A 27,867-nucleotide genomic window follows, 5' to 3' on the forward strand; every position below is an offset into this window, starting at 1 on the left:
AAGACAAACACTCCTATTAAAAATGGGTAAAATGGACTTCTCTGGTGGTGCAGTGGTTAAGAATTCGCCTGCCAATGCAGGGGGTACGGGTTCAGTCTCTGGTCCGGGAAGATCCTACATGCTGTGGAGCAGCTAAGCCCGTGCGCCACAACTACTGAGCCTGCACTCTAGAGCCTGCGAGCCACAACTGCTGAGCCCCCGCACCGCAACTACTGAAGCCCTCGAGCCTAGAGCCTGTGCTCCGCAACAAGAGAAGCCACCGCAATGTGAAGCCCACGCATCACAATGAAGAGTAGCCCCTGCTCGCCGCAACTAGAGAAAGCCCGCCTGCAGCAATGAAGACCCAACGCAGCCAAAAAAAAATAAATTAAAAAAAAATTAGTTAAAAAAATTGGTAAAAGTCTTGAACAGGCACTTTACAAAAGAATATATCTGAGTGGGCAAAAAGCGCATGAAATGATGCTCAATATTGATCATAATGAGATATGTCTATACACCATGAGAAGGGCTAAAATTACAAAGAGTGACAATATCAAGTGTTGGCAAGGAAGTGGAGTCAATGGAACTCTCCTGCTTTGCTGGTGGGAGTTTAAAATGGTACAAATACTGTGAAAAATTGTTTGGCAGCTTCTCATAGAGTTAAACATACATTTACCATATGACAGCAAATCCAACTGAAAAATTATGACATCTTCTCTTTTGGCACAATTAAAGGTTCATAAAGTGATGGATTGAAACGTAGTTTGTGGTTATGAGAATCGATCATTACACATGTGTGTTTCAAAAGCCACGTGTCCTATAGGATAAATTCCCTAAAGTAGGATTATATACAAAGGCCCTGCCCGCCTCCTCCCTCCTGTTTCCCTTTTCCTCTGTACCATATTCTCTAGCTATATGAAATGTAGATCTTTTCCCCCAAAGTTCTTACGTAAGCATCCATATCTTTGTGCACTATTTTATCTGCCTGCAATATTCTGCCTGACTCCCATCCCTATTCATCTTGGCCCCAGCCTGGTGAACTCTTAATCATTCTTTAAAACCCATATCAAATGCCACCTCTTTGGTGGAGCCTCCCGGGGTTCTCCCAGGCAGAGGTAGTTCTTCCCTCCCCTGTGCTTCCATAGACCTCTGTCATAGCACCACACACCATAGTTCCTTGTTTAAATGTCTCCACCATTTGACTGGGATCCTCAGAGTTGGGGGTTGTATCACTGGCTCTCCAGTGTCTGCCTCATAACATAAATCCCATCATGGCAGTCTTCTGCATGAACTTTTCCTGTGCACTTTACAACAAAAGTCAAATGCCTTCTCATGGCATGTATAGCTCTGTGGTATCTAGCCCTTCTCTACGACCTCATGCCATTCCACCTTCCCTTGCTCAGGGGGCTCCAGACCCTCTGGCCTTCTGGTTCCTTGTATGTCAAACCCTTCCAGCTGCAGATACTTCTCGCAAACAACCTCCGTTCCCACCCCACTGCCATGGAGTTGGTCGGATGCCCATCCCGGCTCTTGGCAAACTTTTAGTTTATATCCCAACCTTTGGCTCTCAGTCTCTGTATGTCCTCAGAGTGACTTTCCTTGGTCACACAGTCCAAGCAGCCCCTTACCCACCCTATGATTCTCTCACGGTATCCCGTATTTTTATTTTGTAGCCCTGGTCACGATTTGTTTATGTGCTTTACTAGTTTAATGTCTGTTCCACCTTGTAGACTGTAAGGTCCATGAAGGCAGTGTCTGTCTGTTTTGTTCCCTGATGTATCCTAGAATGTAGCACAGTGCCTGGTGCAAGTCAGGTGTTACCGTATATAGATTGACTGGATGCAGTGCCCAGTAGGTGAAGTGGTGAATGACTAAATTGAAGATTTAATCTCAATTTAAGAATGATGGTGTTGATAGTATTATTTAAGCTATTTATATTATAGGATCAGAATATTTTGTGCTCAACTATAATAGCCTTGCTATACTTTTACATTGTAAAAATAATGCATGCTCATTACAAGTCAAACAAAACAAGAAAGATATTTTAAAAGTTAATAATTTTCCTTATTCTCCCTACAATCCCTTTCCTTCAGACTAACCAGCGTTAATAGTTTTTGTGTGTGGGGAGGTATTCTTCCGCATTTTTACATATATGCATATGTGTTTCTTCCTTCATATGTGTGTGTGCATGTGTATCTTTATGTATTTATATATGCAGTTTTTCTTTTTTAAATGAAAATTGGATATTTTACACACTACTCTATAACTTGCTTTTTTTCCACTTAATACTTTTTCTCCAGTTAATAACGTATCATGGACATTCATCCAGTTCAGCACATACACATCTCTTTAACAGCTGCATAATATTTCATAGCATGGATACATCGTTCTTCAACCAATTCCCTATCGATGAATGAAGTTGTTTCCAGTGTTTTGCTATTACAAATAACTATACTGTAGATATCCTTAACTAAATTTATACTTATACACTGGACTCTCTCAAATATTGCAAATGCTGGGAGAGAAAGCATGGTATTTTTAAATCGTACCAGACTATTTTCTAGAAAGGGAATTTACACACCTTTCAGCAATGTATGAATGTGTCCATCTTCCTCTATCCTAAGAGTGGATGTTCTAGTTTTTAAAAATGTTTTCCAATCTCCTGCTGTTTGTTGATGAGGTTAAAGAGAAGTCATTATTCCCTTGGAGTCCCAAGGTCTGGGAACTAGAAGACAAATTCCCCTCCCTTCTGACTTTACAGCTGGAAAACCAGCCCAAAAAGAATGGAGCCTCCAGTTCACTCCCCAGCACAGTTGCCCACTGAACGCTGACTCTGTACAATGTTCTGAGCATTAGTTAGACTTTGCCTCAAAACAAATGCGGTCTGGTAATGGGAGCATATGGACATTTGACAGGAAATGCTTAAGTTTGGGTATCGAGTTTAGCATAGTGCTGTGTCAGGGGAGATGTGGTATTAGATTTCACTGACTGCTTCACTTAATAGCATTAAGGGTGGAGGGGCTAGTGAGTTGCATCTGAACTGCAGGCTCTTTGGAAGAGCATATGCAAGGGAGAGGAATGGAGTTCTAAAAATCGAAATCGATGGAGCAAAGGTTCAAGTGTCCCTGCCAATGGGAATTCTCCCCTTAGGAATTTTGAAGACATCTCAGACGTTTCCTCATGCCTCCATGCCCAACTATTCCTAGTTTCTTCCTTTTAAAATGGATCCTCCATTTACCACTTCCCTAAACTGAAAGTGATAAAGGTAGCACTTTTGCAAAGTGTCAGGGAATTCTGCAAAAGGCTGTAGAAAGAGAAGATCTAAACTTTTGCCTTTTTCAGATTTGTAATTTATTTATTTAAGATTTTTGTGTGTGTGTGTGATGTGGACCATTTTTAAAGTCTTTATTGAATTTGTTACAATATTTTTTCTGTTTTGGTTTTTTGGCTGCAAGGCATGTGGGATCTTAGCTCCCCGACCAGGGATCAAACCCGCACCCCCTGCATTGGGAGGTAAAGTCTTAACCACTGGACCGCCAGGGAAGTCCCCAGATTTGTAATTTTGAGTACAGCTAGCTTATCCACTCAGAGGATTTGTGGCTGCAGCTGGCTCGTGGGGGAGTGAGGGAGGAGAGAATTTAGGATAGCTTACAAGGTGTTTCTCATACTTAAGTTTTTCCAGTAATGTCATATAATTTTTGCCTTACTGATTATTTTCCTTTAATCAATTCATTATTAAACTTACCCTTTTCATGAGAATAATATATTTGTTCTGAAGTAATATATAGTGTAGTTTGAAATTATATATATATATATATATATATATATATATATATATATATATATAACTTGGGTTTCATCCCCTGCCAAAATGCAGAGATAAAATAGCTATCACCCCAGAATTATATAGAAAATCAAACAGTTGCTCAAGCGTAAAAGCAAAGTTAAAGATATTTTCAGGCATACAAAGATTAAAGGAAGTTATGACTCACATATGTGCTGAAAGAGCTACAAAATGATAACATTCATCAAGAAGAAAAATGAACATGGCAGGAAGACGTAAGGTGCAAGAAGAAACCGTGAACAGAGAAACTGGTGAAATATGTAAATAACTAATTATGTAGAGTAGAATCTCCACATGTACATGCACACACTTTTTTGTGTTTAACTAAAATGATGGAAGTAAAATTTTGGACAGTAATACCATGAAAGATAGGAATGGGGCAGTTCTAATGATTTAAAACACGCCGACTTTCTTGTCCTATTTGGAAGAGAGAGATATTCAATAAATTTGAGCTTTGTAGGGAAAATATAAAGTAATATTAAATAGGTAGGCCACTATTAACAAGTGTGTTAAATATTTAAACATTATTAGAGGTAAAGAGGGACATTGCATGTGACAGATTGATTTAAATAGTGTGCTCAATTCTTTACCCCTCCCATTGTCCTCCCATCAGAGGAGTCCTTACCCCTTGAATTGGAGCTAGTTTGTGACACTCTTTGACCAAGAGAATGTTCTGGAAGTGACACTACGCCAACTTTGAGCATTGGTCTTAAGAGGCCTTGTGTGATTCTGGAAGCCTGACAGTACTACGTGAACAAGGGGGGTTAACCTACTGGGTGATGAGACCTGTGGCCCATTTACATCTGTTGCCACTGCTGATAGCCACACAACAACCTGGTGTGTGACTGAGTCCATCCTAGAGCAGCCATCTCCAGTCAACCCCCCATTCAGCCAAGATGCGTGAGCACACCCCGCTGAGATTAGCAGAGCCTGGCCCAGATCAACAGAACTGCCCAGCTGACCCACAGTCTTGTGAACAGTAATAAATACTTATTCTTTTAAGCTATTGAGTTCTTAGCTAGTTTGTTAAATAGCAAAAGGATAATGGATATACTATATATAATGATAAACCGTATGCAGGATACACACATACACACACATTCTATGAGTCGAGAGACAACAGGCAACACAATAGAAACACGCATATAATTGTTGCACAGGCATTCCAAAATTTATATTCACGTATAAATTAAGACAAGATGTTCAACCTTACCAGTAAATCACAGAGATGCAAATTAAACAACAAAATAAGATACCATTTTATACCCATAAGCTTGGCAAAATTTAAAAATTCTGAAAATACCAAGTGTTCCCAAATGTAGGCAGAAGCAAAAACTTTCATATATTGTTGATGGGATTTTACACTGCTACAATGTATAATTGTAAACAGGTTGGCAACATCTAGAAAAACTGAATATGTGCAGACCCTAAAGAATATGCTTTGCACATCCAATTATAAGTATATTCCTTAAGGAAATGTTCACACGTGTTTTCAAGGGAGGGTCATATAAGGGTAGTCACTGAAGTAAAATTTTTGATAGTGTAAATCTAGAACAGTCTACTTGCCCATCAATGGATAAATGAATATAATCATTCATAGCAGTTAGAAAAAATAAAATATATCTATCTGTTCCAATATGAATAGATTTAAAATTTTTAATGTTGAGTAAAAATAAGAAAGTTACAGAGGAATTAATATAATGTATCATTTACACAAATTAGAAAAACAAGCTATTTTATATATTTATGCATTGATCTTATAACAAAATTATGTGTATATAGACTGGGAGGTTCCACATAAAATTCATGACAGAGGGTGCTTTTGGAGAAAGAAGATAAATTAGAATAGGGAGGGTGACATAACTGGTATCAAATTTATTTGTACATTTTCATATCTTTTTTTTTTACAAAAGTAATTGAAACTGGAAGGAAGTATGATATCATTTGTTAATTTTGGGTGCTTATTATAATAGTCATTGTATTTTTATGTATTTTCAACATTTTAACTTGCAAAAAGCTATCCTCGCCTCACCCCCATTTACCATATGCCTCACCACTAGTATTATTTGGTCTTAACCACTGAAATCCCTGCATCTCTTTGAGAAAAACATAAACTGGGTGTGTTCATGCACCATTGTATACTCATGTCTTAAAAATTATCCTTTTGGTAAATATTGTCCAAAGGTCTTATCCTGACCAAAGAAGACAAGAGTAGAGAATTAAAGGATGTTTTAACAAGTAAATGGGTGCTATCTGGGCAAAAGAAAAACTCCAAATTAGAATGATAGCGATATACGTTAGACCTGAAGAAGGGTGAAGCCATAGCTGCAGTTTTCTTGATCTGCTGGGAAGAAATGGCTCCATTGGCAGTGGAACCAAGCAAGTCAGACTAGAAGCTCTCCACTCTGCCTCTCCAAGTGCCAGACAGAGGGAGGACTTTCCGAATATGGAAACCATGTTGTAGCAGTCAGGGTTCAAGTGCAGCCTACAAAATCACTTTAGTGATTTTGATTAGAAAGAGGTTTGATGCAGGGAATTACTGCTTACAGAAGTGTCACTGGTGCTAGAGGAGCCAGCTTTAGGCTGGATCTCCAGAGCAACTCTCAGAAAAAATACTGCAGAAGTGGCCTGATGAAGGAACAATTATATCCAATTCCTTCTGTAAGCTGGGTGTCTTATGTTGGCTTCCCCCAAAAGCAGAACTGGAGAGAGTTCACTTGGAAGGTTATCCCAGAAAGCCAGGATAAGGGACCGAGGAGAGCGTAACAGGGAAAAGGGGAAAGCCAGTAGAGTGTGCACTGATGGGCAGGTTACCACTGTGGGCCACTGGGTATTCCTCTGGGGGCTCTGAAAGGAACCAGGTAGAATGTACCTCAGTATGATCCCTCTGGGGCATTTATGCGTGGCATCTGTTCCCTGTTGGTTGAGGGTTGGCCCTGGGGGTGTTAACACCTTAGAACTTGTGGGTTGCATCTCTAAGGGCTGAACAACTTTCCATGACTTTGGAGAAAGCCCCAATGCAGAGAAACAGAAAGCTCAAGCTTGGGGGGCTTGAGATGGGATGTGGGCAGCTTGCACAGCTACACTAAAAACCAGGTGGGCTGAGGGGGGATGTAGCATGGGGCAAAAAAGTGTCTGCTGCTTTGGGGATTCAGTAGCTCTTCCCAACAACTGGTTCCAAACTCACACTATGGCCTTGATCTGGGGATCGATAAGGTGCTGCTGCAACTGTTGCCTCAGAGCTATGCCATTCCCTCTAGATCAACTCCAGCAAAATGACAGCTTGCCCACTGCCTCCTTTCTTTCCCATTGACTCAGTTATGAACTCATGTCCTACATGAGCAAAACCAGTAGGGGGGCCCTGAATTGCATCCAGAATCCTAACTGCAAGGGAGTCTGGGAAATGTGGTTTTCAGGTCTTCAGCCTCTGCATTAACAGGATAGACCTTGGAAGGTTGACACAGTTGTTGAGCCAGCTGGAGTTACTGTATCTGCCCCCTATATCTGACCTAGTGAAGCTCCCTTCCAGTTCCCTTGCTTGGTGATTTTGGTTGGACCAGTATCTTCCCTTGAAGCTGTCCCTACCCACTTCCAGGCTCTTTTTCTCTGCATTCAGCTCAGTGAAAGAGGGTGAAATCAGCATCTTTCAGGGACGACATCGGCAAGCTGCTAACACTCTCAGAGCCCTCCCTGATTTGTCCTCTCAGCTCTTATCACAGTTGCAATTATACAATTATTTAAAAAAATATTAATTTACTATCTGTCTCTCTGCTAGACCAGAGGTGTGTGGGGCAGGAACCACATCACTGTTGTTCCCAGCACCTAGTATTTCCTTGGCACTGATAGGCAGGGATTGAATACATATTATTTGAATATATGAATGGAAAATATGGGTATTAGGGGTTATACGTCCTTTATCTGTACATGGATGCTTCATCTGTGTATAAGGACTAAAACAGCCTACATTCAACATTGCTTTTGAAAATAAGGACAGTAGGAGAAGGGGCTGGTCTAAAGTGACTAAATTATTCCACTGAGGGAATGTGATATTTTTGGCTCCTGCTGTTAACTGAGGGCTGCTATTTCCAGTCCTGGGCTGGAACAGACATTAGTGAGCCAGGCAGGAGGTCACAGACAGTATTTGAGAAGAAAAGGCAGCATGATAATTTCCCATTCTGATCGGTCTGCGGAATCTAAAAGCAATATATTTTGTGATACAAGAAAATTTCAGGAAAGAAGGAATGTTCTTGCCTAGGAGAACTTGTTGAAGGAAAATTTCAAAATAACTGGACTTAAAGGAAAAAAATATGATCTTTGAGATGGGGAGGTTTGTAAACTAGACTCTAGGGTCTACTCTTAACTTAGATGACTCACTGAATAGCTTCAGTATTGGAGTGGAGGCCAATGATATGTAATACTAGCTAACATTATTTGAGCTATTTCATGTTTCAGGAAATATTTTAGATATAGTCTCTCTTCTGATCCTTGGAATAAGGCTGTGTGGTAGGTATCATTATTACCCTCATTTTGCAGAGAAGAGCACTGGGGCTTGGAGAGGTTAATAAGCTGCCCACAAGCAAATAGTTAACAAGTGAGGATTTCTAATTCAGGCCTGACTGACTCATAGCTCATGCTCTTAACCACTGCGTAGTGGGGAATAGAGATCCAGGCTGCAGGGACAGCAGAGCTGGGTACACATTTAGGACTTTCCCTTTTCTTACTGGCTGCGTGATTAAAAATGACTGAGCCTCAATTCCCTCAGCAGTAGACTGTAGATAACACGTCCCTTGCAAGGTGGTTCTGAGAATTGGAGACCGTAAGTGTAGGGGTTTAATCCAAAGCATCGCCTCTTTGTGACACCACTAGGTTAGACAGTGGAAGTTCCTGGGATCTGGGGTGGGAAGTTGTTGAAGATGCTCTAGGCAGAGAACACCCACCTGTCTGCTGATGCCCAAGAAGCAGGCTGTGAGCGTCTTACCTTTCACATACTCTTTCTTCCCCAAAATTTGCAAAGAGGAGGTCATGAATTTGGAGCTTGGTGCTAATTTCAAGGTGCTGCCTGAGCCTTCATGAAAAGTGCTACACTCAGAAGTATTTTTTTCTTATACCCATGAAACTCTCACCACAATCAAGATAATGATATTCATCATTCAACATATTCATCATCCCTAAAAGTTTCCATATACCCCTCTGTAATCCCTCCTTCCATCCCCGCCCTCATGTCCCCAGACAACCACTAATATCCTTCTGGTCACTACAGATGTTTTTATATTCTGGAATTTTATATGGGTGGAATAATACAGTATGTACTACTTTTTTCCAGCTTTTTCATTTAGCATACATGATTTTGAGATTCATCTATGTTGTTGCTTGTATGATATCAATAGTTTATTCCTTTGAACTGCTGGTTAGTATTTCTTTGTATGGATGTACCAAAGATTTTCTTTTTTACATCTTTATTGAAGTATAATTGCTTTATACTAACAATGTTGTGTTATTTTCTGCTGTATAACAAAGTGAATTGGCTATATGTATCCATATATCCCCATATCCCCTCCTTGAGCCTCCCTCCCACCCTCCCTATCCCACCCCTCTAGGTGGTCACAAAGCACCGAGCTGATCTCCCTGTGCTATGCTGCTGCTTTGAATGTACCAAAGATTTTCAGTCCATTAACCTATTAATGGACTTTTGGGTTGTCTCCATTTTTGTTGTTGTTGTTGTTATTACAAATAAAGCTGCCAAGAACACTTGTATACATGTCTTTATATGGACATACTTTCATTTCTTTTGGGTAAATAACTAGATGATCATATGGTAGGTACACATTTAACTTTTTAAGAAACTGCCAAAATGTTTTCATCAGGAGTGTTTTAATGCTTTTCTCAATAGGTTTTGTACATTCTTTTTAAGTTTATTCTCAGATATTTATTCTTCTTTGTTGCTTTTGTAACAAAATATGTGGTTTTCTCTACCATTTTACATTGTAACTAGTTATTGTTTGTACACATGAAGGCTATTAATTTCTGTAGGTTACTTTTATAACCTGCTACAGTATTGTATTCCTTTACTTGTTTGAGTTAGTTTTATCATTGAGTTATATTACCTGAAAATAGAGACTTTACATATTCTTTATAAATTCTCGTGCCTTTAGTTGATTTTCCTTATCAAATTGCATTGGCTACTACTTCCAGTACAATGTTGACTGGTAGAGGAGATAATGAACATGCTTTCCTTGTTCTTGACCTTAGTGGAAAAGCCCCTAGTGTTTTCCCACTAAGGGAGATGTTCAGAAAGTATTCAGCAGTTCTTATTTTCTTAAATGGTTAAGTTGGAAATGCTTATTGAATTTTGATGCTTTTCAGGCATCTCTGGAGATAATCACATTTTTCATTTGATCTATTAATTTTGGGGGCTATATTAATATAATTCCTATTATGAAATCAACTGCATTCTTGGCATAAATGCCATTTGGTCATTTGCCTTCATTTATGAAGAATTTTGGGGGCGGGATAGGGACTGAGTATGAGAATTTTTATTGGTTGTTATTTTATTTCAGCACTTTAGAAATTTTATTCCATTGACTTGCATCTATAATTTCTGTTGAAAAGTCAGTTATCAGACTTGTTGCTATTACTTTGAACGTAAGGTATCTTTTTTTATCTGGATGCTTTTAAGACTTTTCCTTTGATTTTTAGCAGTTTTACTATGATATGCTTAGATGTAGTTTTCTTTATATTTATCCCATATGTGGGTTAAAAATTTCTTTGTTCTGTAGCTTGATATCTTCCAGTAGTTTTAGAAACTTTTCAGTCAGTATCGCTTCAAATAAATATTTGAAATTTTGCCTTTTCCTCTTCTCATTTTTGGGATTTCAATTACACATATATTAGATGTTTTCAGTATGTCCCAAATGCCTCTTATGATTTTTTCTGTATTTTTCTACCATAATTTTGTGTGTGTGTGCGTGTTCTTTAATTTGAATATTTTTGTGACTCTGAGTCACAAATCTGCACTTTAGCTGCTTCTAATGTGCTATTAAAGACATTTACTGTATCCTCCTTTTTTCTCTTTTAAAAAATTTCTAGAATTCCCATTTGATGCTTTTAAAAAGGGATTTCAATTTTCTGATAATCTATTCCACCTTCCCATCTACTTCCTTGAATAGATAACTTAAATCTTGATGATAGTAAAGTCTACATCTGATAACCCCAATATGTAGATAACCTGGAGATTCACTTATGTCATTTCTGCCCCCTCTTGGTTTTCGTTCACTTTTTTCTACTTCCTGGCGTGCCTATACGTTTTTGATTGAATGTCAGATATTGTGTCTAAAAAAATGTAGAGGCTCTTGGTGAAGTGGTCTTTCTCCAGATAGGATTTAATTTTCTTTAGGCAGACGAGTATGAACACATCACCTTGTTCCATGTGAGACTGGGTTTTGGGCTGTTAGGGCTGATCTATTTCAGGTTTGTTCTTCAATTTTAATTGAAATAGAGTTGACATACAATATTATTATGTTAGTTTCAGGTGTACTACATAATGATTTGACATTTGCATACATTATGAAATGATCATGAGAAGTTTAGTAACCATCTATTTCCATACAAAATTATTACAATATTATTGACCATATTTCTTATGCTGAATATTATATACCTGTGACTTATTTATTATATAACAGGATGTTTGTACCTCTTAATCCCCTACACATATTTCACCCATCCCCAGCCCCCTCCCTTCTGACAACCACCCATTTATTCTTTGTACCTGTGAGTCTGTTTTTGTTTTGTTTTGTTTTTTTAGGTTCCACATATAAGTGAGATCATGAGTTGTTTTCTCTGATTTATTTCACTTAGCATAATACCCTCTAGCTCCATCCATGTTGTTAGCAATGGGAAGATTTTTTTTAATGGCTGAGTAGTATTCCATTGTCTGTATATACCACATCTTCTTTATCCATTTGTCTATTGATGGACACTTAGGTTGCTTCCGTATCTTCGCTATTGTAAATAATGCTGTGGTGAACATTGGAGTGCATGTATCTTTTCAAATTAGTGTTTTTGTTTTCTTTGGGTAAATAGCCAGTAGTGAAATTGCTGGATCATATGGCAGTTCTATTTTTAATTTTTTGAGGAACCTCCATACTGTCTACTGTAGTGGCTGCACCAGTTTACATTCCCACCATCAGTGCACGAGGGTTCCCTTTCCTCCACACCCTCTCCAGCATTTATTGTTTGTAGATTTTTTGATGATGGCCATTCTGACTGGTGTGAGATGATATCTCATTGTAGTTTTGATTTGCATTTCTCTAATGATTAGTGATGTTGAGCGTCTTTTCATGTGAATTGCTTTGATTTTTGAATCAAGTACGTTGTAAACTCTCAAATTCTCTGTACTAATCATTGCTACTGTTAGGCAGTGAATACAAAAGATGTCACATAGTCATAACTACTGAATCTTGGTGCCTTTGAATTCCCTCCTGCGTCATTGTTCTATGAAGCCCAGTTCATAGCACCTATCATAACACCTCACACACAGTAGATGCTCAGAAATGCTCGATTAACCATCCAAAAGGATGCAGTTATACACCTTTATTTTGCAGGGATGTCCAGAAATGAACTTTTTCAGTCGTCTTGGAGTATCACTTTTTTTTTCTTTTTCTGAAATTCTCTCACGTCCAGAGACCTCTATCAGAGCACTGGCATGAGGCCTTTGATTTTTAATTGCATGTGTTTAGTCAGAGAGCTGAGGAGGGGGAAGAAATAGCAGAAGCTATTGTCCTTGGCTATCCAGGGTCACAGTGGCACCTTTGTAAGCCCGAGAACTCAGTTCTGTCAGTGCATCCAGGTGGAACCAGTCGCAGGGCCTGCTGCCTGCCACCTGAACTGCCAAGAGCCTGATGAGTGGACTGACATACCAAATTAATAATTTCCTCTGTGACATTTACATGACTTGAGCACCGGAACAGCGAGTGTTCATAGAACACTTCCTCTTGGGAGAAATGTCACCTACAGAGAGCAAACCACTGATCTGAAGGATGTTTAGGGAGCACAGAATTGTACATAGAGAGATTCTTTATAAAGGCTATGTGCACTGGGGCATTGGAAAATGTATTTCCTTTCCTGATTTAGAGGCATTTTTGTTCATTTGTTCATTTATTTATTCATTCCATGTCTCTTGAACCTGCCCTGTGTTAGGAACTGGGAATACCGGAATGAATATATTTCCATCTCTGTTCTTAAGAGGGTTTCAGTTTAGTGGAGAAGATGGAGAAAGAGAAAACTAGCACATTCGGATCACCTTTATCCTAAGATGCTATTGAACTTAAGATGCGCTGTTAACTGAGTTACAGTTTATGACGACAAAAGAAACACTCTACAGTAAGTCCCCTACATACGAACAAGTTCCATTCCAAGAGTGCGTTCATAAGTCTAATTTGTTCGTAAGTCCAACAAAGTTAGCCTGCGTACCCAACTAACACAATCGGCTACACTGTACCAGCTACATCACCACTGCTTTTATGCTTGATCCCGGACATCCTGGGCTTGAAATAAAGACACTGTACTACTGTACTCTATACAGTACTGTACAGTAAAGTACACAAAAGCACAACCACTTGTAGAGGATGCATGCACGTGACAGTGTACACCAGATACGTGAACTAACTTACGTGATTGGACATGAGAATGCACGATCGCATCTTTGAAAGTTCGCAACTTGGAAGGTTCGTATGTAGGGGACTTACTGAAATGTACAAGCGCTTTTAAGACACATCTCAATTTCACAGACATTTCAGTATGGAAGAATATGTGCATCTTAGTATTGAGGACACGGGGTTCTTACCTTAGCATGTGACATGTGCTGAGATGGAAGTATGAACCCCATTCAGGAAGACAGGAGGGGACCCCGCCCTAGAAAGGTGCCCCCCATTAACACCTGGGGTGATACCATAGGGTGACCATTGACATTTGTGCTTTGGTGATCTCTCTCTAAAGACCTGGGACTCTCCTCGGGAAGCAGAGCATTCTCTCTGAGGACAATGCTGGGGGGACACAGACAAACACTTCCCCTCTGGGGCCTCTTTCTAACATCCAGAATCTAACTTCAGAAACAAGCCAGGGCATAATTTAAAAGGTCACCTCAGCGTGTTGCAAGGCAGAGCAGGCAGCTCTCTCTGTGTAAGTATTTGAATCTCTGCCTTGACACTAGGTCTGGGAACTTGAGCAAGTAAAAGGAGGACAAAGATGAGTACCCCCGAGGTCTGCTGGGAGAACGTATGACAGAAGTGTGCAGCGCATTGTGTCTGTTTTAAGCCGCAATAAATGGTTTTCCTGTGACCTCCCTATGCCATGTTCTTCTCACTGGGCTGGGTTCTCTTATTAGTTTTTTTCAGATGAGCCGCCAGAAGATGCTCTTCTCTCTGCTTGGAGTTACTTGCGGTGCTTTGGAAGCAGGACACGGATCCCAGTGAAATACACCGTGCTGAAAACACTCTGTTCAAGTCTGACCCTCGACACTACCCTTCACATTCCAACAGCCACGTTGGCTCCCCAGGAAGAGAAGCTGGAGGTGTTTTGACTGACTCAGTGCTGAAATCAGGCTAGCGGAGACAGTGATTCGAGAGAGAGCCTCTTTCTTTGGTGGTCTTGGGAGCACAGCAGCTGTGCTCGCTAAGAAAGGTAGAAATCAAAGAATCTTAGAATCCTCGGGGTGGGAGGGACATTAAGGACCCTCAGTTCAGACCTCCGTTCCGTGAAGGAAGCTGGCCAGAAAGTTGCCAGCTGTTCAGATGAGAACTCCCTGCTCATAAAGGCAGCCCAGTCCACGGCTTAGTTGGGTCCTGATTAGAATCTCTCAAGGCTGCACTTAACATTCCTTTCTGGAGCTTGGGGTTTATTTTAGTCAATTCAGGCTGCTATAACAGCATACCATAGACTGGGTGGCTTATAAACAACAGAAATTGATTTCTCACAGTTCTGGAGCCTGGAAAGTCCAATATCAAGGTGCCAGCAGATTCAGTGTCTCATGAGATCCCTCTTCCTGGTTCATAGATGCTGTATTACCGCTATGTCCTCACATGGTGAAAGGGGGTGAGGGAGCTCTCTGGGGTCTCTTTTATAAGGGCACGAATCCCATTCATGAGGGCTCCACCCTCATGAACTAATTACCTCCTAAAGGCTCCACCCCACCAATACCATACCATTGGGGATTAAGATTATAGCATGTGAATTTGTGGGTGGGGCATTGCAGGATCCTCTCCCAAGATCATGTGGTTATTGGCTGAATCCAGTTCCTTGAAGTTGTAGGGCCGAAGTCCCTGCTTTCCTGCTGTCTGTCAGCCTGGGGCTGGTCTCAGGTCCTAGAAGCCACTACAGTTTCTTGCCATCTGACCCTCTCACAACATGGCAGCTCATTTCTTGAAACCCAGCAGGGGAACTTCTTGATCCAGTCTGCTAAGATGGACTCTTAAATAATGTAATGTGATCATGGAGTGACTATCCCATCACCCTTGCCATATTCTCTTGGCTATATGCAGGTCACAGATTCCACTTGTACTCAAGAAGAGGGGGTTATACTAAGACACGACTAATTGAGGGTCACCTTAATGTGTGTCTGCCACACAGATACGTGATTAAGGTTTACATTTTTTTTTTTTTAATAAGAAAGACTTTGGTATATCATATTCCAAAACAAAGTCTGTTGGGTAGTGCTGAGTTTCAAACATCAGAGTTAACAAATTTTAATTTCAGCAGGGCCAAGGAGCTATTAAGGTAGAAGTCATAGTTATAAGTCATAGATATAGGATATAGATGGAGAAGTCAGAGGTATAAGACATAAGAGTTCAGAACAAGTAAGAGCTGAGATTGATGGGCAAGTAGAAGAGGATGGTGATTTGGATTTTCTCAAATAGCTGTTCAGGTTCCTGACTGTATCAGTTATCCATTGATGTACAACAAACTTCCCCAAACTTTGTGACCTAAAGTAGCCGCCAATTACTATTGCTCCCGACTCTATGCTTCAGCTGGGTAGTTCTGGTTTCAGCAGTCTTCCTCACCTGCCCGCAATCAGCTGAAGGTCACTAGGCGGAGGTTGGCTGGTGCTCCTTGGTTTTCTTCCACATGGTCTCCCATCCTCCAGCAGGCTAGCCTGGGCTTGTTCACATAGCAGTCACGGGTTTCCCAAGGGAGAGCACAGGTGTGCAAGGGCTCCTGAGGTCTTGACTCGGAACTGGTAAGCCATTGCTCTCACCACATTCCATTGGCCTGAGCAAGTCATGAGGCTGGTCCAGATAAAAAGCACAGTGAAACAGATTCCCTTCTTTTGATGGGAAGAGCCTTAAAGTGATGCCGGAAAGTAGCCAGATTCAGGGAGGAGTGAAGAACTGGGGTGGCTATTTTTGCAGTTGACTACGATGACTCACGCATATGTGTGTGGTTGAAGTTGGCTGTCTATGTAGGGAACATGGGGCAGGAAGAAAAGCTAGATAATTGAAAAAAATTAAGGTTGTACAACACCTCATTAAATAAAAGTTAATTTGCTGAAAGTGTTATCAATGCTTCTCCTACAGTCTTCTCTAAATCCCTGGAACCAATCTGGGAAGGACAGTGAGAAATACAGTCAGGTTTCACCCACCCAAGCTTGCATGATGGACTTTACAGGATTCCTGTGATGAGGGGATTAGCCTCCAGGACACAGGTGCTCATGGAAGTCTGGGGACTAGTGGAGGCTGGTGGGGAGATGAGAAGCTCTTTTAAGTAGTCAGCAAGCTGAGACAGCAGGGCAGGAGAGGACCCAGAGATTCAGACTCAGGGTTGGAAACTAGATAATTAGGTAAGATGACATTTGAATAGGTCGAAGTCTGGATTCTTGTAAACACCAAGTAACCACCATATTGTTTTTCCTCTATGTGACTTGTAGCATTTTGCTGTGCTGGGGATACGTGCTAAGGTTCCAGTGTGATCCTAAATAATAACTTGGCATCTCAGGACTTTTAAAAGGCATATTAAGTTCTTAATATAGTGCCTGACCCATAGTCAGCTCTCAAAAAATGATTGCCGTTATGCTATTATTACTATTTTTGTTTAGGTACAGTTTTGCATATTGGATGTTTTTGGTTTTCTTCCCTCTCTTTATCAAGATGCTCTGTCCCCGTGAGCACTGCTGTCAGTCAGGTGAGTGGGAACCCAGCTTGAGGAAACAGCTGGGAGGGGGTGGAATGGAGGTGGCGGAATACGAACGCATTCTGTGTCCTTCCTAAAAATGGCTCTCATGGGAGAAAATTACTAATCACTGCCATTCTTCTGCATCTGGTGTTAATTATTCCAGGTAAAGAACACTAAAAATGGAGTGTTAAGTTCTTAATTTAGAGTATTTGGGTGGGGGGGGGGTTGGAGTTATTCATTTTATTAGTCACTATCCAAGGCTTTGAAAAGAGAAGTTTTGATGTTGAAGGAAATAGCTCACTTGGGTTATGAGGCTTTTCTTTTGAATACCCTTGCCCTGGATTTAGAAACAGGTGGGCCCTTGCAGGTTTTTTAGGTGTTTGGTGTGCTCTAATATGAGAGAGGAATGAGGGTAAGTAACAAAGATGAACTTCATACTCACACGGACTATTGCAGTAACCTTCCAATCAGTCTCCTGCTTCCACTCTATTCCCCTCCAACCCCTTCTCCATATGGTAGCCAGAGTGGTTCTCTTAAAATCAGATGTTGACATTTCATCAAAAGCAGATTTCCATTACACTGGGTGAAATCTCATTCCTTACTTAGGACTTCAGAGCATGGTCTTGTACTCACATCTTCAAATGCATCTCTTGTCTCCTCTTTGTTGACTGAGCTCCAGCCATATTGGTTTCCTTTTAGCTTGTTTCTGCACCTGCAATGCTCCCTCTCATAATTCCCTCCTTCTTATCCTTTGGGTCTCAGCCTAAATCGTCTTCCTATAGAGGTTTTCCCTAATCACCATTTTAAAAGCAGAACCTCCTTAAGACATGAGAACTTTTGTTCTTTTCAATTCCTTGATTAGTGACTCATAACATGAACAGCCCTACCCCCCCAAATGCTTGAAATTTCCCCAGCCAGTCGTTTTTTTCTCCTAGATAGACAGTAGTGATATCAATGGATAATTATTTTATTTGTTAAATTGTACAGTGCCTCTCTATCCCCCTATCCTGTGGCCAGAGCTTCCTATCATGAACTGGGTTCTGCCAGACCCATCCAGTCATAAGGTTGAGCAGGCCCAGGAAAAATCATCACAAAGTGAGAGTGGGATCAGGCTTGAGCAAGTTCAGGGAGCAGAAGTAAGTTACGTAAAGCATGTGTCATCTACCGCTGATGCTGTCAAGTGGAACCCAGGTGCATGCTGGTGCTATGCCGGGTTTTATGTTAGTGACTCAGTCACTCTGTAAGCTCTCAGACTGCGACGCTGTCCGGCATCTTCTGGATGAGAAAGACACACATCCAGAGAGATGGGATTCCATCATAAGCATCAGCATAGTACTTGGCAAATAGTAATCACTTAGTAAATCTTAGCTACACTATTACTTTCTCCATCACAGGTAACTATCAAAATGGCCCTCTGCCCTGGAGTAGGTAGAATTGATTGACTCTATCTTTCCTCCCTGTCGGTGGTTGTCAATAAATTTTTCTGCCGAGATTTTCCGACAGACAACGACAGATAACATAATGGTGGAGTCGATGGTTTAAAATTGCCCACTGTATTTCCAACATAAGAAATAGAGTGTGCTCCTGCATGAAAAGGAGCCCGCGGTACGGATAGCTTTTCTTTTGTCTGCTCCAGAGTCACTGCTGATGGGCTGCAGCCTGGATGGGGTTGATCAAGTGTGGAAGGATAGAAAGATAAAATCTTGTCAAGGGAATTTATGGTTGTTATGTTAATTGAAATACTTCAGGATCTACAGATTCACATTCAGAGTCCAAACTATTTGGAAAATATATGAAAATCAATGAAAAATTCTGGACTGTTTTCTTTGTGTGTTTGACTTTGAACATGGTTGGGGTGCTGTTGTGAAGAACTAACAAGGAAAGAGTCAGTGACTTGAGGGGATTGACCCAGAGTCTCTATCTCTGTGCCTGTTGGACTGACTTTTAGCTTTTTTTCTGGTCCCGTGGAATGAAGAATATTGATCATGTCTAAGAATATACAACGCTAGATCAATGCTTTGTTAGTTCTTAGTTTGTTAGTTCTATAGTTTCCCTATAGAAACAGGGAGCATTAGGGTTGGAAGAGAGTATCCTGGCCAGCACTCCTAATTTTGCAGTTAGGGAAATTCAGGTTCAGAGAGGTTAGATGGTGGCCCAAATCTTATGCACGAGTTAGCAAAGGAATTGGGATTCAAAGTAGGACTCTGGTCTCATCTTGTCACATACTTCCTGTTGCATCAATGAAATGAACCTACTAGCTACTGTTCCTACTATATCCTGGAGGAACGGAAGCAGAGACTGGCAGAGACTAAATGAAAGGAAGCGGTGATGTGGGTCTTCTACCCAGCGTGTCACATCCCCGCTCTTTTCACACTTGCACACTACTCGCGGTTGATGCATTGAAGCTTCATTTTTGATGCACAAGCTGTTGGGCCACCTTAGAGTGATGGTCTCTTGGCGTGTCTTAATTAAGATCCCTTGACGAGAATCAAGATAACGTTATTAATAACCATAGCTAATATTTTTGGAATACTGATGATGAGACAGCTGTCTATAAATTGTACTTTTTAATCCTTCATGACAGCCATGGGAGGCGAACACTGTGATGATTGCATGGACAGGTAAGAAACCGAGGCATAGAGAGGTGAATAAGCTACCCAAGGTCACCCAGAGGGTAAATAATGAAGCTCGGATGTGAGTTCTGCTCTGTTGTCACTGGGTTTTACCAAGGGTTCAACATCACTACTTGCACCCAGTCGGGAGCTAAAGGGAACCTGTAGGGACCGTGAGCACCCCTTGGGTCCCTAATGCCTTGTGTAATAATGGCCACCCCAAACACCAATGTGAACAGAAACATACACCCCAGTATGCAGTATGGTGTTAAGGGGTACTTTACCTGCTCTGCCCTCTCTTGCTTTCTGTTTTTGAAAATGAAAATATCTGCACTTTTTTAAAAAAAATTAATTAATTAATTTATTTATTTATGGCTGTGTTGGGTCTTCGTTTCTGTGCGAGGGCTTTCTCTAGTTGTGGCAAGCTGGGGCCACTCTTCATCGCGGTGCGCGGGCCTCTCACTATCGCGGCCTCTCCTGTTGCGGAGCACAGGCTCCAGACGCGCAGGCTCAGTAATTGTGGCTCACGGGCCTAGTTGCTCCGCGGCATGTGGGATCCTCCCAGACCAGGGCTCGAACCCGTGTCCCCGGCATTGGCAGGCAGACTCTCAACCACTGCGCCACCAGGGAAGCCCAAAAAATCTGCACTTTTAAGAATAACTAAATGTAATGTGCAATAATTGATTCACTGATAGATTAAACAAAAAAGCAAAAAGAAAACCATAGTTTTAAGACATTATTAAGACAACTAGGGAGATTTAAATGTGGACTGTATATTAGCTAACACTATATCTATGTTAAATTTCCTGAGCAGGTTGTTTTGTGATTATGTCGCAGATCTTAGGAGTCAGAACTTTGGGGTAAAGGGCCATGATATCAAATTTGATCAAGTGCTCTTACTGGTAAACCTAGCAGAAGGGTATACAGGCGTTCATTGTATTATTATTTCAACTTTTTGTACAATTGAATTTTCTATAATGAAAAATTGAAAAAACTCCCACTTTTTATAGTTACCACAAAAGTAAAACATTTTTATTGTGTAAAATTTAAAACTTGGTAAAGAAAAAAATGAACATAAATATATAATTCTACAACCTAAAGCACTGGTTTAAAAAAATCTAAACTGCTATGCACAGATAGAAATAGATATTACATCGTCATCCTGTAATACTCACATTGTATATATGTGCATATGTGACTCAAACAAAAGTTTCATAAAATTATAGCTGTCTTTGCTACGTTCACTGTCTTTTATACGTCCATTCAATTTCTTTTTTCTTTTTGCCGCACTACGCGGCATGCAGGATCTTAGTTCCCTGACCAGGGATCGAACCGGTGCCCCCTGCAGTGGAAACACAGAGTCCTAACCACTGGACCACGAGCAAATGCCCTCCATTCAATTTCTTAAAGAAATACTTGCTTGATTTACAAACCCACTAGGCACCGATAGTTTAAAACACATGACCTAGAATAAGTTGCTGTTAGGTGATAGGAGTCCTGGACCCAGGGTCACCCTCCACAATCTTCCACTCCCTGTTCTATTATTTGAGGTCTTCCTGGGCATCCCAGGATAATACAGGACAGAAAACCAGTCTGCTTTTCAAGATCTTGGGGTATTTTCTTGACTTCATGATGCCCAGAGGCAATGCATCTCCAGGTGGGCTTGGCTGCCCTCCAGCGTACCAACCTTCACAAAATCTCACGGAAACGAAGTCCCCTCCAGATGGCAACGTCTTCCCTCCCCTCCACTTCCTGCCAATATCACCCAAACAACCCACATCTCTTTACAGGTCGATGGCACCTTGGCAGGAGACACCTGGGAAACGAGCCAGCATAATCCATTCTTCAGGTCAGAGGTGTTGGCGGCCATGGATGGAATTTGGTGATTTCCACAGAACTTGGAGAGTCAGAACTTGAAAGCTGGACCAGGGTGTTTCTCATTTCTTAGTGTCCTCGTGCTGCTCAGAGCTATACAACATCCTTGAAATATCCAGCATCAAAAGAAGTGGTAGAACATCAAGATTACGTAAATGCTACATGGCAAATATGGCAAGGATGACTAATCCCAGCTCTAAATACCTAACAGTAGCCCAAGCATGGAGGAGGCTAGCTTTCTTCCTTCCCCTCCTGTGTGTTCCTTCTTTCTTTCTTCCTTTCTTCCTACCTCCCTCCCTTCTTTCTTCCTTCCTTTTTTTTCTTTCTTTCTTTCCCTTTCTTTCTTTGCTTTTTCTTTTTTCTTTCTTTCCCTTTCTTTCTTTCTTTCTTTCCTCTTTCTTTCTTTCTTTCTTTCTTTCTTTCTTTCTTTCTTTCTTTCTTTCTTTCTTTCTTTCTTTCTTTCTTTCTTTCTTTCTTTCTTTCTTTCTTTCTTTTCTTTCTCTCTCTCTCTCCCTTCCTTCCTTCCTTTCAGAAAATAGCTTTGGATCTTTCACTTCTTTCACTGTGACATTCAGTGCATTTCATTATAATTACTTGCCTTTTCTGCTAATGGTGTAGGTTTGGGGAGGATAAAGACTGTGAAATTTTTTCCCCCTCTGCATTCTTAAAACTTAGCACGGAGTCAATAGTTATTTGTTAAATGAATGAATGGATGAATCTTGGGTGTAGTGACCCAGCTCCAAGGATATATAAAGAAACACAGGCCATCAGGGAGCTTTTGAAGCACCGGCCAGTAGAACACAGTGGAGAGAGGTGCAGACTCAACATTCAGGGACTGAAGACCCTCAAGCAGAGCGCTCAGGCCAGTTCATTCCCACTTCATTTGTGGGCCCCGCAGATGTTTGCTCAACAGTGACACTTGGATGGACAGCAGACTCTCAGAAGTAAACATTGGCCGTGGTCCTAGCTTTCTCCATCACAATCCTGACTCTATTCCAAACTCTGGACTTCAATAGGCACTGTAAGAATTGGTTGATGCTATGGAATAAACTGTGTTGTTAACTGATGGTTAAAACAATAGCACACGCACACACACACACACGCACACACACACACGCACACACACGCGCACACACACACACACGCACACAGAGTCAACAGAACTATGAATAACGAGTCTATTTGTCTCCTTCAAAGGACTTGAGGACTTCTGGTTATGGTGACCTGAAGAAGTGGGCAAATCCGCTTGGCCAAAAGCAGGTGTGAAACTGGACAGATTCATCAGGTAAGCCATTTCAGCTCCCAGCTGCATGATCCATATTTCAAATTCCCCTTTCTTCTTCCTCCTTGCCTTCCGCCTTCTCTCTCCCTCTAACCTAACCCCTTCCTTTGACAAGTATTTACTGAGAGCCAGGCCAATCTGGATGGGAAAACCATTAAAACATGATCACACAAGTAAATGTATTATGAACAACTGTGATAACAGCTACGAAGGAAAACTACTTCTGATACCCTTGAGGACCCCGGTCAATCTCCTACTTCACAAAGAACCTGTGTTCAAGTGACATCATGACTTCTCAGGGATGACTTGTTGGGAAGCCGAAGTTCTCGGGGTGCCTCTGTCAGTGAATTTTGGAGGATGCATGTCGTGGTAAGAGGAAAGCTTTGGAGATAAATCGTTCCACTTATTAGCTTTGTGACCTTGGCTAAGTTCCTCCTCCTTATCTGGGATAAGCCTAAACTGGGATAATATCATCCACCTAATAGAATTGTGGAGAGGAAAAAATGAGATAATTCAAGGAAGTGCTCAGACAAGCACCTAGATTGTAGTCAGCACCCAGTAAATGCTGGGTGCACTGGAAGAGTCTTAGAGCACATGACCAAGGAGTGGGGTGGCAGTGGGGTGGCAGGCAGGGGACAACTTAGACAACAGCAGTGGCACTGACTTTCTCAGCAGTGCCCCTGTGGTAAGACTCTTCCTACAGACAGTGAACCAGGTGGAATATTCAGAGGCAGAGAGCGTGATGGGCCCAGAGCCAAGGGAGGAAAAGCCATCGAGATGCTGCCGGCCATGCTGGGCTGGGTTACGTGCATGAAGAGCGTCAACAGGGCTTTGCACTTGGTAGGAGGTAAGGACAGAGCCTGCAGAAAGCCAGCAGTGAGGCGGTGAGTTCATGGGGGGTGAACACCTCCTGCCAGAGGCAAATCTGGTCAAAGAATGGTGGTCAGTAGCTTAAAGGGACAGTGGCAACCGGGATGGAGGCAGGAGGACACATTTCAGATGGAGATAGTAATACGAGGGTCTGTGGAGTTTGGAGACCAGGAGGTCCCCATCAGCATGGTTTTGCTGGTGATACTCTATCAGGGTTGCTGCCTGGGGAATGTGTTGGTGGAAAGGTTAGGAGTCATTACACTGACCATGGAGACTAATTGAAGTTCAAGGACAGGAGGAGGCAGCCAGACCGGGAGAACCTGGAGGGGCCAAAGTGGCCAGCAGACTTAAAGAGCAGGAGAGAGAAAGCTTTAGAGAGCTGCGGGGGGAGGGTGCTGAGGCTTTCTCGGCACGGGAGGGGGGCCTGGAGGGAGTGAAGATGCAACCAGCTGTCTGGCCGGCACGATCCCCACCACGCTAGGTGTTCAGTAAGGTTGACAGTGCAATGAAGGACCCTCAGACGGGCTAGGGAACATACGTCTTGTTATTCCCATTTTGCAGATGATCAGAGACGCTTAGTGTTTTACGTAAGGTCACACAGCCAGACAGTGGGAGGGCCAAGACTCAAACTTGGGGCTCCAGGGTCCTGGCCCGGGACTCTTTCCTTTCAGCACAATGCTGCCCTCTTAGGATTTGTTGTCTGGCCCGCTGACTCAGGGCCAACCTCCCGTCCCCCTGACAGACTATGGGAAGGCAGGAGGGTGCTGTGCAAAGGAGTTTTCAGTTCGATCCTACTTTTCCACTTGTAAGTTGTGTGGTCTGGGCAAACGTTTTACCTCTCTGAACCTCGTTGTCTCCTCTGTCCAATGGCGGTGATTCAGCCTTTACGCAGCTGTATCGGGGCCAGCCAGCTAGCATGTAAGCTCCGTGAGGGCGGGGCCTTTTGTCTGCTTTTTTCACTGCTGGATGTCCAGCAGTGGCGCCTAGAACAGGGCCTTGGAGAATGCAGCGCCCCATACTTAAGGCTGTTATTCCCAAATGTGACCACAAGATGGCAGCAAAGGAGAGCGGGTCCCAAGACAAGGCTGTCACAGTTCTCAGGGCGCCTACACACTTCCAGACACCTGGTCTCCCTGCATTAGGACATGGAGAGCTCTCATTGCTTCCTGAGCTTCCCTGACCTGTGGGCCGTGCAGACCCCAATTACTTACCGTCTTTGAAGTGGCCCGCTGCTGCTCAGGTGTGAAGGGACAGCACATTCCATGGGATGCTTTCCGACTGTGGTCTAGCAGAGCTGTGTAAACTCCCACAAAGAAGGGCATTGGATTGGATCTTGAGTCTTAAATGGTACCCCCTGGGGCATTGGGGTGGGGATGAGGAGTCAGAGTGGGGTGTGGGTTCGATGCCTGGATTGGGAATGTCTAAAGGTATCATCACCTAAACAACAGTTGATGAGGAATCTTTACACCGTCATCTCATTTTGAGACTGGTGTTATGATTATGGCTGGCGCCTTCAGGTTTTATCTCAAATATTTCCTTCTCAGAGATGTTTCCCCTCATTGAAAGTAGCCCCCACTTTGTATCACACTTCTTCCAAGCACTTAACCGCCATCAGAAGTAATTTTGTCTCTATTTTGTAAGTTGCTTTTGTGTGCCTGTGGTTCTCCACTCACCAGGATGTTTAGGACAGTGTCAGAGGGGATTCTAGAAGTGGAGCTGTGCCTGGCATACAGGCGAGTGCTCAGACAAGAATTGATGAACGTGGAACAAATTGCACCCCCTGTGTAGCCGTCCCTCTCGCTCATGACATCCTGAACTTTTCCTGTGATGCCTGGATCACACAGTTATTTGGGGGTTTGTCTCTTGTTCTGCTCCCCAGGGGTCTGCAAGCTCAAGGAGGGAAGGACCACATCCCATGTTCATTACCCTGTCCCTGGTTTCTTGCACCGTGCCTGGTACCTGAGGTGACCGGAAAACATTTAGTGGTGGCTTTCTACCCAGGATCACATTGAATTGACATGCCAGCCTCATGAGGGACGGATACCTACTCCCTTTCTACGTGTCGGGGAGACCGAGGCTCAGAGGGATGAAATAACTGTCCCAGGCATTGCAGCTTAGAAGAGGTGGAGGCAGCCTTTGAACTTGGAACTCTACCACCTCTGAATGCAGACATGACCCGAGAAGGAGAATTTTGACTTCTGCTCGTTCTCTCTCTTTTCTTAGTTCCTTTTACTGAGTCTCTTAACCTCACCTCAATCCTCTTATCTGCAATCGGCTTCCAAAGAGGATTCAAATCATCTTGTCTTGCAGGCATTTGCATCAAGATCCCCGCAGTCCCTGTAATTGGTAGTTATGCGGGTACTTGAAATAGCCTTCCTCTGCTGCCTGCTCTCTGTCTGTCTGCTTGTTCTGGGCTCTGCAGAAGTGCTCACCAGTGCCGGTGCCCAGTTTCTGCAGGGCTGGATTCTGCTGTATGTGCTGTAAAAAGGCGAGGGCTCTGCCCCAGGCTTTCCTCTTCCCTGCTAATCATCCGCCTCCTCTCCTCCAGGAGCTTAGCCTTGGGTGGCGAATCCCGGCCTCCCTTCCTGCCCTGGATTTGAGGCTAATGGCATTTCCTCTGCCGGCTTTGGAGGTATGCCCGGCGGCCCCCATGCTGCTCTCTGCAGCCTGCCTGCCCTGCCCTCACTGCAACAAATGGAGAAAATAAATGAAAGTGAGGTGAGCGGAGAGGAAACCTAATGAGCGGGAGAGGGACTGGAATCCAAGACGGAGGCTTGAGCTGAATGGAGCCACAAAGAAAAAGCCACAAAGAAAATCAACAGCAAAGCAAAGGGTAACAGACCAGGTGCCATCTTCAAAATCCAAGATTTTATCTAAAGGGGGTGTTGGGTCTGGGTTCTGAAGGAGTGAAACGGAGCAGGACCCTGTGGGGCTCCTGGGAAATAGGCTTCACTCAGCCTCCGTGACCTTCCCTGAGTTCCAACCTGCAGGTTCAAACAGTTGCTAATTAGGGAAGGGAGGGGATGCAGAGACAAGCAGGAACAGTCAAGAAACCATAGTGCAGCCTTGGGGCAGCGTCCTGGTTCCCCGTCAAGGGATACACATGACAACATCTTTGAGCTGTTTTGCAGATACTGAAACCCTCACCAGGTGGGAGAAGTTAACTGTCTGCTGCCCACAAGCATGCAGACCCCAGACCGGGTGGAACCAGAAGGTTGATGATGCCGACTCCCACTTACCTCCCCACCAACCAGTCAGAAGAATGTCCACGAGCTGATCACGCCCTCTTTGAACCATTACCATAAAACTTCTCACTACCCCCTCCAGGTCCCGACACACAGTTTTGAGGGCATTAGCCCGCTGTGGCCCCCTTTGCCTGGCTAAGCTGTTAGGGGAAGAGCACTGACTGAAACCGGCCGCCCTGGCCTGGCACCACAGTAACCACTTGCATGAGTTATCTTAAACAGGAGGTCCTGGTAAGGAACATGGAACTAACATGCCACCAACAACCGGAAGAATTTGGGAAAGATCAAAAGGAGACACCAGTCCACATGTCCTACCAACCTCCCAGAATCCTCCTTGCTGGAATCCATCTTGGCTGAGCGATGCAAGTGCCACCAGAAAGGACCCTGAATCAGAATGATTGGCCAGAGACAACCCGGAAACTCACCCGATCACCATAAAACCCGAGACTGTGAGCTACGTGGCAGAGCCGTCCTCCTGGGATCCCTTACCCTCCTGCTCTCCACCCGGGCGCCCCTTCCCAATAGTCTCTTGCTTTGTCAGCACGTGTGTCTCCTTGAACAGTTCATTTCCGAGTGTTAGACAGGAGCCCACTCTCGGGCCCTGGAAGGGGTTTCCCCTGCCTGCAACAAAGCAATAAAGCTATTCTTTTCTACTTCACCCAAAACTGTCTCCAAGATTTAATTCAGTGTCGGGGTACAGAGGCTGGATTCGGCTTCAGGAGGACACTCATGGAGGACTCTAAGCCTGGGGTGGGGATGGTATCTACACTCTTTTCACAGCCCTCCCGCCCTCTTGCCCAGGATGCCCTCTTGGAAGACTTTTTGGGTCCATTTTGTTATCTGTACCAATGGAAGACTGTGGTGGATGGCGTGGAACACACTTCCAGAGGAGGAGGAGGGGATGAATAAAGAGGTGGGTAAAGAGGGGTCAGGGGCCAAGTGTGGAAGGACTTTCTGGGGAGTTTGGGCTGTATCCTCTGAGCAGGCAGACCTGGA

At 43.0% G+C, this 27,867-nt stretch overlaps 2 long non-coding RNA genes across 6 annotated transcripts in view; both read left to right on the top strand.

Moving 5' to 3' along the window:
* Positions 1–17,245, top strand: part of LOC137751269 (uncharacterized) — a 43,055-nt gene extending 25,810 nt beyond the window's left edge. For all 3 annotated transcript variants that reach the window (XR_011070739.1, XR_011070740.1, XR_011070738.1), the window contains exon 5: positions 14,208–17,245. This is a non-coding gene — a long non-coding RNA (uncharacterized lncRNA). The remainder of the gene's footprint in view (positions 1–14,207) is intronic.
* A 4,738-nt stretch (positions 17,246–21,983) lies between these two features.
* LOC137751270 (uncharacterized) lies at positions 21,984–27,526 on the top strand. Of its 3 annotated transcripts, XR_011070742.1 has the most exons (4): positions 21,984–22,495; positions 22,672–22,759; positions 22,961–23,125; positions 25,506–27,526. It is a non-coding gene; the product is annotated as an uncharacterized lncRNA (long non-coding RNA). The 3 variants fall into 3 exon arrangements; XR_011070741.1 differs by having other exon boundaries at positions 22,672–23,125; XR_011070743.1 differs by lacking the exon at positions 22,961–23,125 and having other exon boundaries at positions 26,175–27,526.
* The last annotated feature ends 341 nt before the right edge of the window (positions 27,527–27,867 follow it).

The sequence above is a fragment of the Eschrichtius robustus genome, chromosome 17 (assembly GCF_028021215.1).
Source record: "Eschrichtius robustus isolate mEscRob2 chromosome 17, mEscRob2.pri, whole genome shotgun sequence".
In the NCBI taxonomy this organism is placed as follows: Eukaryota; Metazoa; Chordata; class Mammalia; order Artiodactyla; family Eschrichtiidae; genus Eschrichtius; species Eschrichtius robustus.